The sequence below is a fragment of the Oncorhynchus keta genome, chromosome 17 (assembly GCF_023373465.1).
Source record: "Oncorhynchus keta strain PuntledgeMale-10-30-2019 chromosome 17, Oket_V2, whole genome shotgun sequence".
Lineage (NCBI taxonomy): Eukaryota > Metazoa > Chordata > Actinopteri > Salmoniformes > Salmonidae > Oncorhynchus > Oncorhynchus keta.
Genome location: NC_068437.1, coordinates 29020045 through 29033049, shown reverse-complemented (window position 1 = coordinate 29033049; position 13005 = coordinate 29020045). Strand labels below are relative to the sequence as shown.

At 36.7% G+C, this 13005-nt stretch overlaps 1 protein-coding gene across 2 annotated transcripts in view; it reads right to left on the bottom strand.

Moving 5' to 3' along the window:
• Nucleotides 1–13005, bottom strand: part of LOC118379245 (semaphorin-3D-like) — a 94443-nt gene that overhangs the window by 69680 nt on the left and 11758 nt on the right. The gene's annotated exons all lie outside the window — the stretch shown is intronic.

Here is a 13005-nt window from a genome sequence, read left to right as displayed (position 1 = left end):
AGGTGCAGGAGAGCAGATATTAGGTAGCCAATGGAGCCTTTTATTTAGGCGAACCAAAAGCACACGGCAAAATATACACGAAATAACAATTTGGGTTAACATAACCCAGGGCAACAGACTAATGTGCACATAACAATAAACAGAATAAACAATACCACACAAAGACATGGGGGAAACAGAGGGTTAAATACACAACACATAATGAGGGAAATGAGAACCAGGTGTGTGGAACAACGAGACAAGGAAAAAGAAAAATGGATCAGTGATGACAAGAAGACCGGCGATGTCGACCGCCGAGCACCGTCCCAACAAGGAGAGGCATCGACTTTGGTAGAAGTCGTGACAGGTTCTGCATTAGGCTGATGACCCAGTCTCAACAATTCCTTTATCTTCTGTTATAAATGTTCTAAGTCATGTCTGTCTCTTAACGCTACATCAGAGAGCTGTTAAGACCAAGTTTATACCAATAGTACTGCCATTAGACAGGACGGATGGATAGAGAGTAGAGCAAAGTGTTTAGGGGCAGCCTACGGTGAGAGGACATTGACTTATTGGTTATTGTTTAGTTAGTAGAGGTTCAGAGGTGACACTAGGGGTGAGACTAAGGGTGAGACTAAGGGTGAGACTAAGGGTGACCCAAGGGGAGAGACCTGTAGGGCCGAGTAACTAATAACACTGCAGTGTCCTGAACTCTCATAACGTTCGGTATTTCCTTGCAGTGATACATCCCAACACATCCCACATATTCCATCTTGTTAATGATTAACTAACCAATCACAAATGAAGGTTTCAGAATGCAGATCCTCCCCTCTCTCACCGTCTCTCTTTCACTACCTCCCTCTCTCTCCTCCCTCTCTCACTCTCTCTCTGCCCCTCCACACAGATAACATATATAAACCTGTCTCGGTTGAACATAAATAATGTCAGACTAAATGAATGAATGTGATTCATTCTACATAAACATTCTACAACAGAAAACATTTATCCAAGTTACCAAGTTAGATAGAAAGCAAAAGAGAGAGAGAGTTATGTGGAATGTATCCCCAAATTGGCAGAGATACACCATATCATCCCTGTTCAGACAAACATGAATCGGAGCTGAGGCAGTACAACTAGCTCTCACAGTCTCAAGTCAGAATTAGACGTTCATCTATGTTTCTCAAACGTCACATTTCGAAGTAGTTCCAAACGTCAAATTTCAAAGTGTTTATGGTTAAGTTTAGGCATTACCTCCAAACTTTTAAGGTTAGGGTTAAGTTTAGGCATTAACTCAGAAGTCTTAAGGTTAGGGTTAAGTTTAGGCATTAACTCAGAAGTGTTAAGGTTAGGGTTAGGTTTAGGCATTAACTCAGAAGTCTTAAGGTTAGGGTTAAGTTTAGGCATTAACTCAGAAGTCTTAAGGTTAGGGTTAGGTTTAGGCATTAACTCAGAAGTCTTAAGGTTAGGGTTAAGTTTAGGCATTAACTCAGAAGTGTTAAGGTTAGGGTTAGGTTTAGGCATTAACTCAGAAGTCTTAAGGTTAGGGTTAAGTTTAGGCATTAACTCAGAAGTCTTAAGGTTAGGCATTAACTGCAAATGGTTAAGGTAAGGGTTAAGGTTTGGCGTAGAAACAACTTTCTATCGCTGGATTGGAACCAGAGTATGCGAGCGGAGTGGAGCTGGACCGGAGCGCGGTGCAGAGCGTGCCCGATTTGATTGGAGCACGGAGCCAGATTCCCAAAGCCTGGAGAGTTGGCCTTTTCACCCGCTCCAATTTCACTCCAGTAGCGCTCACTTCACAACCTCAGGGCATGCCCGTCCCAGCATGCATTTGTAGTCTACTTGTGTGCTGCGACAGCCCTTTGCTTTAGCTACTGTCATGGAGTTCGCTAAATAAGTTCATTAAGAAACTGATAAAACACACAGGTGCTAAATCAAGGTGACTTACAAAGATGAGGCCCAAGAGGAAGAGAGGGAGTGTGGTGATGTAGTGTCCACAACTAAAGAATCATTGTGGAATCTGAAAACACATGTATACCGAAAGCATGATGGTGTACTTACTGCGTGCACATGCTAAAAGAAAGGAACGAGGTGGGTAGATAACTAAGTGTGTCATTGTAGCAAAATATTTATTAAATAAAAATCTCTTAAACATTTGCTTCACAATGTATTTATTTGTAGGCTATAGCCTTGAAATAATTGAAAGCCCTGTCTTGCTCCTGACCTATTTAGAATGTTTATATGCTAGCCTATTTGAAATGATGTGCGCTTGTTACATTCACCTTTTCATGTTTATTCAAATACATTAAATCAAATCCATATGGCTTGGTTTCAATATTTCAAAACCAAATGGTAGGTCCAGGTAATCACAGAAATAGATAGGTCTTGGTTAAATTGTGATTTTAAATATTGGAGCGAATTTGGAGAGGCCATGTTTCTTCCTGTGAGCGCGGAGCGGTTGGAAAGGACATGGAGTGACAAAGGGAGGAGCAGGATTTACAACAGCTCAACTCCGCTCACATGAGACCTTTGGGACCAGAGGCGGATGCTTACACCCATCCGCCATCACCGTCCACAACGCCCTAGCAAAACCGAAACCTACTTGAAGGTAAAAGCGCTCACTGATGCCCCTATTGGCCGGTCATCTCCTGACAACCTCAGACATGGATGGACGTCGAATACTGACTTGTTTCACAGGTGACCTGGCTGGGCATGAATCCATCCACAACACACACCCATCTCTCTATAGCCCTGTACTGAAGTAGTCTCGGAAATTTGGCCCTGGGCAACACAGTGACTAGGGTCTGGTTTCAATGATGGATTCCTTTGACAGAAGAACTACGTCACTGCCTACGTCATTACCCCATCTGCTTGAATAAAATACTAAATAATAGCGAGCAAGATGGAGATCAGGGAGGTTAATTCTCTCTGAGTGCATTTCGCAAGGGGATAGCTTGCAAGGTTTTGCCTGCAAAATTTGGTTTTGAATCACAACGTTCTGGCATGTCTGCCTCGCGATTTGTTCATAGTCACTATGTTGCCTAGGGTCGGGTTTTCAAGACTAGTACTGACGAGGATTAGGGATTGATACAACAAACAGACTGATGTTTATTCGGATGAAGCTTCTCAGACCCTAGATAATGTATCAGAGTGTGTGTTTATGTGTAAGAGATATAGTCGTTGTGGGGATCTTCCTCCCTCACATCAGGGGGTGATGACAAGTTCTAGACCAGGCGAGTAACGTTTAAGCTTGAACACCCATATTACACACACACACGCACGCAGGCACGAACACACACACAAACCATTCTATCAGTGCCTCTGTGTTGAAGAATGCAGTGTTAACAGAGAGGGAAGCTCAAGTGTTATGAGATCAACAACCCTCTCAGCCAGCTCTGATAGCGATTATAGATATGAGGAAGGAGGCAGTGGGCTTAGCTCTACTAAACACTCTTGGAGAGAGTGAGTTAGAATGACAGAGAGAAGTACAGCCCTATTAAAGTATTAGAAAAACGTCAGGTCAGATCACGTATGTGCCATGAGAGAAATAGAGAGAGAGAGAGAGAGTGTGTGTGTGTGTGTGTGTGTGTGTGTGTGTGTGTGTGTGTGTGTGTGTGTGTGTGTGTGTGTGTGTGTGTGTGTGTGTGTGTGTGTGTGTGTGTGTGTGTGTGTGTGTGTGTGTGTGTGTGTGTGTGTGTGTGTGTGTGTGTATGTGTGTGTGTGTGCATTTGCGTGTGTTTGTGCAGTTGGGTGGTTTGGTTTGGTATGTCTCTATAGGGGGGCCACAGGGTTCAATTCTCAGGCCGACTCTTTTCTCTGTATATATCAATGATGTTGCTCTTGCTGCGGGCGATTCCCTGATCCACCTCTACGCAGACGACACCATTCTGTATACTTCCGGCCCGTCCTTGGACACTGTGCTATATAACCTCCAAACGAGCTTCAAAGCCATACAACACTCCTTCCGTGGCCTCCAACTGCTCTTAAACGCTAGTAAAACCAAATGCATGCTTTTCAACCGTTCCTTGCCTTCACCCGCACGCCCGACTAGCATCACCACCCTGGATGGTTCCGACCTAGAATATGTGGACATCTATAAGTACCTAGGTGTCTGGCTAGATGGTAAACTCTCCTTCCAGACTCATATCAAACATCTCCAATCTAAAATAAAATCTAGAGTCGGCTTTCTATTCCGCAACAAAGCCTCCTTCACTCACGCCACCAAACTTACCCTGGTAAAACTGACTATCCTACCGATCCTCGACTTCCGCAATGTCATCTACATAATAGCTTCCAACACTCTACTCAGCAAACTGGATGCAGTTTATCACAGTGTCATCCGTTTTGATACTAAAGCACCTTATAGCACCCACCACTGCGACCTGTATGCTCTAGTCGGCTGGCCCTCGCTACATATTCGTCGCCAGACCCACTGGCGCCAGGTCATCTACAAGTCCATGCTAGGTAAAACTCCGCCTTATCTCAGTTCACTGGTCACGATGGCAACACCCACCCGTAGCACGCGCTCCAGCAGGTGTATCTCACTGATCATCCCTAAAGCCAACACCTCATTTGGCCGCCTTTCGTTCCAGTTCTCTGCTGCCTGTGACTGGAACGAATTGCAAAAATAGCTGAAGTTGGAGACTTTTATCTCCCTCACCAACTTCAAACATCTGCTATCTGAGCAGCTAACCGATCGCTGCAGCTGTATATAGTCTATCGGTAAATAGCCCACCCAATTTTACCTACCTCATCCCCATACTGTTTTTATTTATTTACTTTTCTGTTCTTTTGCACACCAATATCTCTACCTGTACATGACCATCTGATCATTTATCACTCCAGTGTTAATCTGCAAAATTGTAATTATTCGCCTAACTCCTCATGCCTTTTGCACACAATGTATATAGACTCTCTTTTTTCTACTGTGTATTTGACTGGTTAATTGTATACTCCATGTGTAACTCTGTGTTGTCTGTTCACACTGCTATGCTTTAACTTGGCCAGGTCGCAGTTGCAAATGAGAACTTGTTCTCAACTAGCCTACCTGGTTAAATAAAGGTGTTCTCAACTAGCCTACCTGGTTAAATAAAGGTTTTCTCAACGAGCCTACCTGGTTAAATAAAGGTGTTCTCAACTAGCCTACCTGGTTAAATAAAGGTGTTCTCAACTAGCCTACCTGGTTAAATAAAGGTGTTCTCAACTAGCCTACCTGGTTAAATAAAGGTGTTCTCAACTAGCCTACCTGGTTAAATAAAGGTGTTCTCAACTAGCCTACCTGGTTAAATAAAGGTGTTCTCAACTAGCCTACCTGGTTAAATAAAGGTGTTCTCAACTAGCCTACCTGGTTAAATAAAGGTGTTCTCAACTAGCCTACCTGGTTAAATAAAGGTGTTCTCAACTAGCCTACCTGGTTAAATAAAGGTGTTCTCAACTAGCCTACCTGGTTAAATAAAGGTGAAATTAAAAAAATACAAATACAAATGTCAGTCAATGGAGGCTTTCACCTCAGACCTACTGACTGTCTCTGGGGAATATGCAACTATGGCTCTATTTTACACTAGACACTAATACTTAAGGTACCATTCATCTAGATAGAGCACATGAGAGGGGGAGAGAGAGATGGAGAGGTAAAGATAGAAGTTGTGAGAGAATTGGTTGCCCAGCCAGTGCCATGCAGGTTAAGCTAACATCCCTGTTTCCTGGCAGGCTACATTAGGTGTGTGTGTGTGTGTGTGTGTGTGTGTGTGTGTGTGTGTGTGTGTGTGTGTGTGTGTGTGTGTGTGTGTGTGTGTGTGTGTGTGTGTGTGTGTGTGTGTGTGTGTGTGTTCGTCTGTGTGTCTGTCTGTGTGTTTCCTGGCGGACCAACAGTAACTATTATATTTGGCAGGGTAGGCGGAACACAGTGAAGGGGGCAATGGGAAATGGTTATGATAGTGACAGATCCAAAGCTAATAGCTCACACACACACACACACACACACACACACACACACACACACACACACACACACACACACACACACACACACACACACACACACACACACACACACACACACACACACACACACACACACACACCATGGAGAGTCGGGATGGTGTTAAGTTCAGTTGCAGTGTGTGGTGTTCAGCCCTACAAAATGATGTCTCATCAAATATACGGCATTCCTCTTTGAATTACCAAACTGTTTTTGCCAAAATGTTCTGAACCGTGACACACCCAACCCAAAAGCATGTCACTAAATATACAAAATCCTGTTTCTAAAGCACCAGCCATGACCCAACAAGGACTGGTCATGACCGACGTACCAGAATCCCCGGCAAATCATTAGGGGGACATTGTAATGGAAACCCATTTGTTGTGTCTTTCTGATGAGACTCATACACAGTACCAGAGGAATGTTCCCTCAAATTGTTTCCTCTCTCTCTCTCTCTCTCTCTCTCTCTCTCTCTCTCTCTCTCTCTCTCTCTCTCTCTCTCTCTCTCTCTCGCTCTCTCTCTCTCTCTCTCTCTCTCTCTCTCTCTCTCTTCTCTCTCTTTGCCCGGAGCACATCCCTCTGAAGACTACCCTAAGTAAAGCATTTAGCTCCCTGTGAGGGAGACGGAAAGAGAGAGGGACAAGGATAGACCACCCTTGGTAAAGCATTATCTAACAATGTTGTAGCCAGTAAGTAAGCCATTATCACATCTGTCAAGGACAAAGTGCATTAGACGTCCTATTACTCTAGATTACACACACACACACACACACACACACACACACACACACACACACACACACACACACACACACACACACACACACACACACACACACACACACACACACACACACACACACACACACACACACACACACACACACACACACAGTATTCCCTGACCAGTGACACATACTTGGCGTAATAACAGAGGTAATTGGTTTTAGCTCTCAGGACTTGAACTGCTTTTCTTGGCAACAGTCAATCATGTTTTCTTCTACAATTTAAGAAATGTTGCTAACCCCCATGTGATTCTATGTGAGTCTGTCTACTAGGCTAAATACATAACTGACGCTTTGTTATGGTGAAACAATACACAACATAAAATATACCAGCAACATTTAAATAATCTCTATTAGCTATTAACTCTAATAATAAAACAGTGTTAAGAGAGAACTATAATAAAACAGTGTTAAGAGAGAACTATAATAAAACAGTGTTGAGAGAACTATAATAAAACAGTGTTGAGAGAACTATAATAAAACAGTGTTAAGAGAGAACTATAATAAAACAGTGTTAAGAGAGAACTATAATAAAACAGTGTTGAGAGAACTATAATAAAACAGTGTTGAGAGAACTATAATAAAACAGTGGTGAGAGAAATATAATAAAACAGTGTTAAGAGAGAACTATAATAAAACAGTGTTAAGAGAGAACTATAATAAAACAGTGTTGAGAGAACTATAATAAAACAGTGTTAAGAGAGAACTATAATAAAACAGTGTTAAGAGAGAACTATAATAAAACAGTGTTGAGAGAACTATAATAAAACCGTGTTAAGAGAACTATAATAAAACAGTGTTAAGAGAGAACTATAATAAAACAGTGTTGAGAGAACTATAATAAAACCGTGTTAAGAGAGAACTATAATAAAACAGTGGTGAGAGAACTATAATAAAACAGTGGTGAGAGAACTATAATAAAACAGTGGTGAGAGAACTATAATAAAACAGTGGTGAGAGAACTATAATAAAACAGTGGTGAGAGAACTATAATAAAACAGTGGTGAGAGAACTATAATAAAACAGTGTTAAGAGAACTATAATAAAACAGTGTTGAGAGAACTATAATAAAACAGTGTTGAGAGAACTATAATAAAACAGTGTTAAGAGAACTATAATAAAACAGTGGTGAGAGAACTATAATAAAACAGTGTTGAGAGAACTATAATAAAACAGTGTTAAGAGAACTATAATAAAACAGTGGTGAGAGAACTATAATAAAACAGTGGTGAGAGAACTATAATAAAACAGTGGTGAGAGAACTATAATAAAACAGTGTTAAGAGAGAACTATAATAAAACAGTGTTAAGAGAGAACTATAATAAAACAGTGTTAAGAGAGAACTATAATAAAACAGTGTTAAGAGAGAACTATAATAAAACAGTGTTAAGAGAACTATAATAAAAAAGTGGTGAGAGAACTATAATAAAACAGTGTTGAGAGAACTATAATAAAACAGTGTTAAGAGAACTATAATAAAACAGTGGTGAGAGAACTATAATAAAACAGTGTTGAGAGAACTATAATAAAACAGTGTGAGAGAACTATAATAAAACAGTGTTAAGAGAGAACTATAATAAAACAGTGGTGAGAGAACTATAATAAAACAGTGTTAAGAGAGAACTATAATAAAACAGTGTTAAGAGAACTATAATAAAACAGTGTTGAGAGAACTATAATAAAACATTGTTAAGAGAGAACTATAATAAAACAGTGGTGAGAGAACTATAATAAAACAGTGTTAAGAGAGAACTATAATAAAACAGTGTTAAGAGAACTATAATAAAACAGTGTTGAGAGAACTATAATAAAACAGTGGTGAGGGAACTATAATAAAACAGTGTTAAGAGAACTATAATAAAACAGTGGTGAGAGAACTATAATAAAACAGTGGTGAGAGAACTATAATAAAACAGTGGTGAGAGAACTATAATAAAACAGTGGTGAGAGAACTATAATAAAACAGTGGTGAGAGAACTATAATAAAACAGTGGTGAGAGAACTATAATAAAACAGTGTTGAGAGAACTATAATAAAACAGTGTTAAGAGAGAACTATAATAAAACAGTGTTAAGAGAACTATAATAAAACAGTGTTGAGAGAACTATAATAAAACAGTGTTAAGAGAGAACTATAATAAAACAGTGTTAAGAGAACTATAATAAAACAGTGTTGAGAGAACTATAATAAAACAGTGTTAAGAGAACTATAATAAAACAGTGTTGAGAGAACTATAATAAAACAGTGTTAAGACAACTATAATAAAACAGTGGTGAGAGAACTATACTAAAACAGTGGTGAGAGAACTATAATAAAACAGTGGTGAGAGAACTATAATAAAACAGTGTTAAGAGAGAACTATAATAAAACAGTGTTAAGGAGAACTATAATAAAACAGTGTTAAGAGAGAACTATAATAAAACAGTGTTAAGAGAGAACTATAATAAAACAGTGTTAAGAGAACTATAATAAAACAGTGGTGAGGGAACTATAATAAAACAGTGGTGAGAGAACTATAATAAAACAGTGGTGAGAGAACTATAATAAAACAGTGGTGAGAGAACTATAATAAAACAGTGGTGAGAGAACTATAATAAAACAGTGGTGAGAGAACTATAATAAAACAGTGGTGAGAGAACTATAATAAAACAGTGTTGAGAGAACTATAATAAAACTGTGTTGAGAGAACTATAATAAAACAGTGTTGAGAGAACTATAATAAAACAGTGTTAAGAGAGAACTATAATAAAACAGTGTTAAGAGAACTATAATAAAACAGTGTTAAGAGAACTATAATAAAACAGTGTTAAGAGAACTATAATAAAACAGTGGTGAGAGAACTATAATAAAACAGTGTTGAGAGAACTATAATAAAACAGTGTTAAGAGAACTATAATAAAACAGTGGTGAGAGAACTATAATAAAACAGTGTTGAGAGAACTATAATAAAACAGTGTTGAGAGAACTATAATAAAACAGTGGTGAGAGAACTATAATAAAACAGTGTTAAGAGAGAACTATAATAAAACAGTGTTAAGAGAACTATAATAAAACAGTGTTAAGAGAGAACTATAATAAAACAGTGGTGAGAGAACTATAATAAAACAGTGTTAAGAGAACTATAATAAAACAGTGGTGAGAGAACTATAATAAAACAGTGGTGAGAGAACTATAATAAAACAGTGTTAAGAGAGAACTATAATAAAACAGTGGTGAGAGAACTATAATAAAACAGTGTTAAGAGAACTATAATAAAACAGTGGTGAGAGAACTATAATAAAACAGTGGTGAGAGAACTATAATAAAACAGTGTTAAGAGAGAACTATAATAAAACAGTGGTGAGAGAACTATAATAAAACAGTGGTGAGAGAACTATAATAAAACAGTGTTAAGAGAGAACTATAATAAAACAGTGTTAAGAGAGAACTATAATAAAACAGTGTTAAGAGAGAACTATAATAAAACAGTGTTAAGAGAACTATAATAAAACAGTGTTAAGAGAGAACTATAATAAAACAGTGGTAAGAGAGAACTATAATAAAACAGTGTTAAGAGAGAACTATAATAAAACAGTGTTAAGAGAGAACTATAATAAAACAGTGTTAAGAGAACTATAATAAAACAGTGTTAAGAGAGAACTATAATAAAACAGTGTTGAGAGAACTATAATAAAACAGTGTTAAGAGAGAACTATAATAAAACAGTGTTAAGAGAACTATAATAAAACAGTGGTGAGAGAACTATAATAAAACAGTGGTGAGAGAACTATAATAAAACAGTGGTGAGAGAACTATAATAAAACAGTGGTGAGAGAACTATAATAAAACAGTGGTGAGAGAACTATAATAAAACAGTGGTGAGAGAACTATAATAAAACAGTGGTGAGAGAACTATAATAAAACAGTGGTGAGAGAACTATAATAAAACAGTGGTGAGAGAACTATAATAAAACAGTGTTGAGAGAACTATAATAAAACAGTGTTAAGAGAGAACTATAATAAAACAGTGTTAAGAGAACTATAATAAAACAGCGTTGAGAGAACTATAATAAAACAGTGTTAAGAGAACTATAATAAAACAGTGTTGAGAGAACTATAATAAAACAGTGTTAAGACAACTATAATAAAACAGTGTTGAGAGAACTATAATAAAACAGTGTTAAGAGAAATATAATAAAACAGTGTTGAGAGAACTATAATAAAACAGTGTTAAGAGAGAACTATAATAAAACAGTGTTAAGAGAACTATAATAAAACAGCGTTGAGAGAACTATAATAAAACAGTGTTAAGAGAACTATAATAAAACAGTGTTGAGAGAACTATAATAAAACAGTGTTAAGACAACTATAATAAAACAGTGTTGAGAGAACTATACTAAAACAGTGGTGAAGAACTATAATAAAACAGTGGTGAGAGAACTATAATAAAACAGTGTTAAGAGAGAACTATAATAAAACAGTGTTAAGGAGAACTATAATAAAACAGTGTTAAGAGAGAACTATAATAAAACAGTGTTAAGAGAGAACTATAATAAAACAGTGTTAAGAGAGAACTATAATAAAACAGTGTTAAGAGAACTATAATAAAACAGTGGTGAGAGAACTATAATAAAACAGTGTTGAGAGAACTATAATAAAACAGTGGTGAGAGAACTATAATAAAACAGTGTTAAGAGAGAACTATAATAAAACAGTGGTGAGAGAACTATAATAAAACAGTGGTGAGAGAACTATAATAAAACAGTGTTGAGAGAACTATAATAAAACAGTGGTGAGAGAACTATAATAAAACAGTGGTGAGAGAACTATAATAAAACAGTGTTAAGAGAGAACTATAATAAAACAGTGGTGAGAGAACTATAATAAAACAGTGGTGAGAGAACTATAATAAAACAGTGTTAAGAGAGAACTATAATAAAACAGTGTTAAGAGAGAACTATAATAAAACAGTGTTAAGAGAGAACTATAATAAAACAGTGTTAAGAGAACTATAATAAAACAGTGTTAAGAGAGAACTATAATAAAACAGTGTTAAGAGAGAACTATAATAAAACAGTGTTAAGAGAGAACTATAATAAAACAGTGTTAAGAGAGAACTATAATAAAACAGTGTTAAGAGAACTATAATAAAACAGTGTTAAGAGAGAACTATAATAAAACAGTGTTAAGAGAGAACTATAATAAAACAGTGTTAAGAGAGAACTATAATAAAACAGTGTTAAGAGAACTATAATAAAACAGTGGTGAGAGAACTATAATAAAACAGTGGTGAGAGAACTATAATAAAACAGTGGTGAGAGAACTATAATAAAACAGTGGTGAGAGAACTATAATAAAACAGTGGTGAGAGAACTATAATAAAACAGTGGTGAGAGAACTATAATAAAACAGTGGCGAGAGAACTATAATAAAACAGTGGTGAGAGAACTATAATAAAACAGTGGTGAGAGAACTATAATAAAACAGTGTTGAGAGAACTATAATAAAACAGTGTTGAGAGAACTATAATAAAACAGTGTTGAGAGAACTATAATAAAACAGTGTTAAGAGAGAACTATAATAAAACAGTGTTAAGAGAACTATAATAAAACAGTGTTGAGAGAACTATAATAAAACAGTGTTAAGAGAGAACTATAATAAAACAGTGTTAAGAGAACTATAATAAAACAGTGGTGAGAGAACTATAATAAAACAGTGTTGAGAGAACTATAATAAAACAGTGGTGAGAGAACTATAATAAAACAGTGGTGAGAGAACTATAATAAAACAGTGGTGAGAGAACTATAATAAAACAGTGGCGAGAGAACTATAATAAAACAGTGGTGAGAGAACTATAATAAAACAGTGTTAAGAGAGAACTATAATAAAACAGTGTTAAGGAGAACTATAATAAAACAGTGTTAAGAGAGAACTATAATAAAACAGTGTTAAGAGAGAACTATAATAAAACAGTGTTAAGAGAACTATAATAAAACAGTGGTGAGAGAACTATAATAAAACAGTGTTGAGAGAACTATAATAAAACAGTGGTGAGAGAACTATAATAAAACAGTGTTAAGAGAGAACTATAATAAAACAGTGTTAAGAGAGAACTATAATAAAACAGTGTTGAGAGAACTATAATAAAACAGTGGTGAGAGAACTATAATAAAACAGTGTTAAGAGAACTATAATAAAACAGTGGTGAGAGAACTATAATAAAACAGTGGTGAGAGAACTATAATAAAACAGTGTTAAGAGAGAACTATAATAAAACAGTGG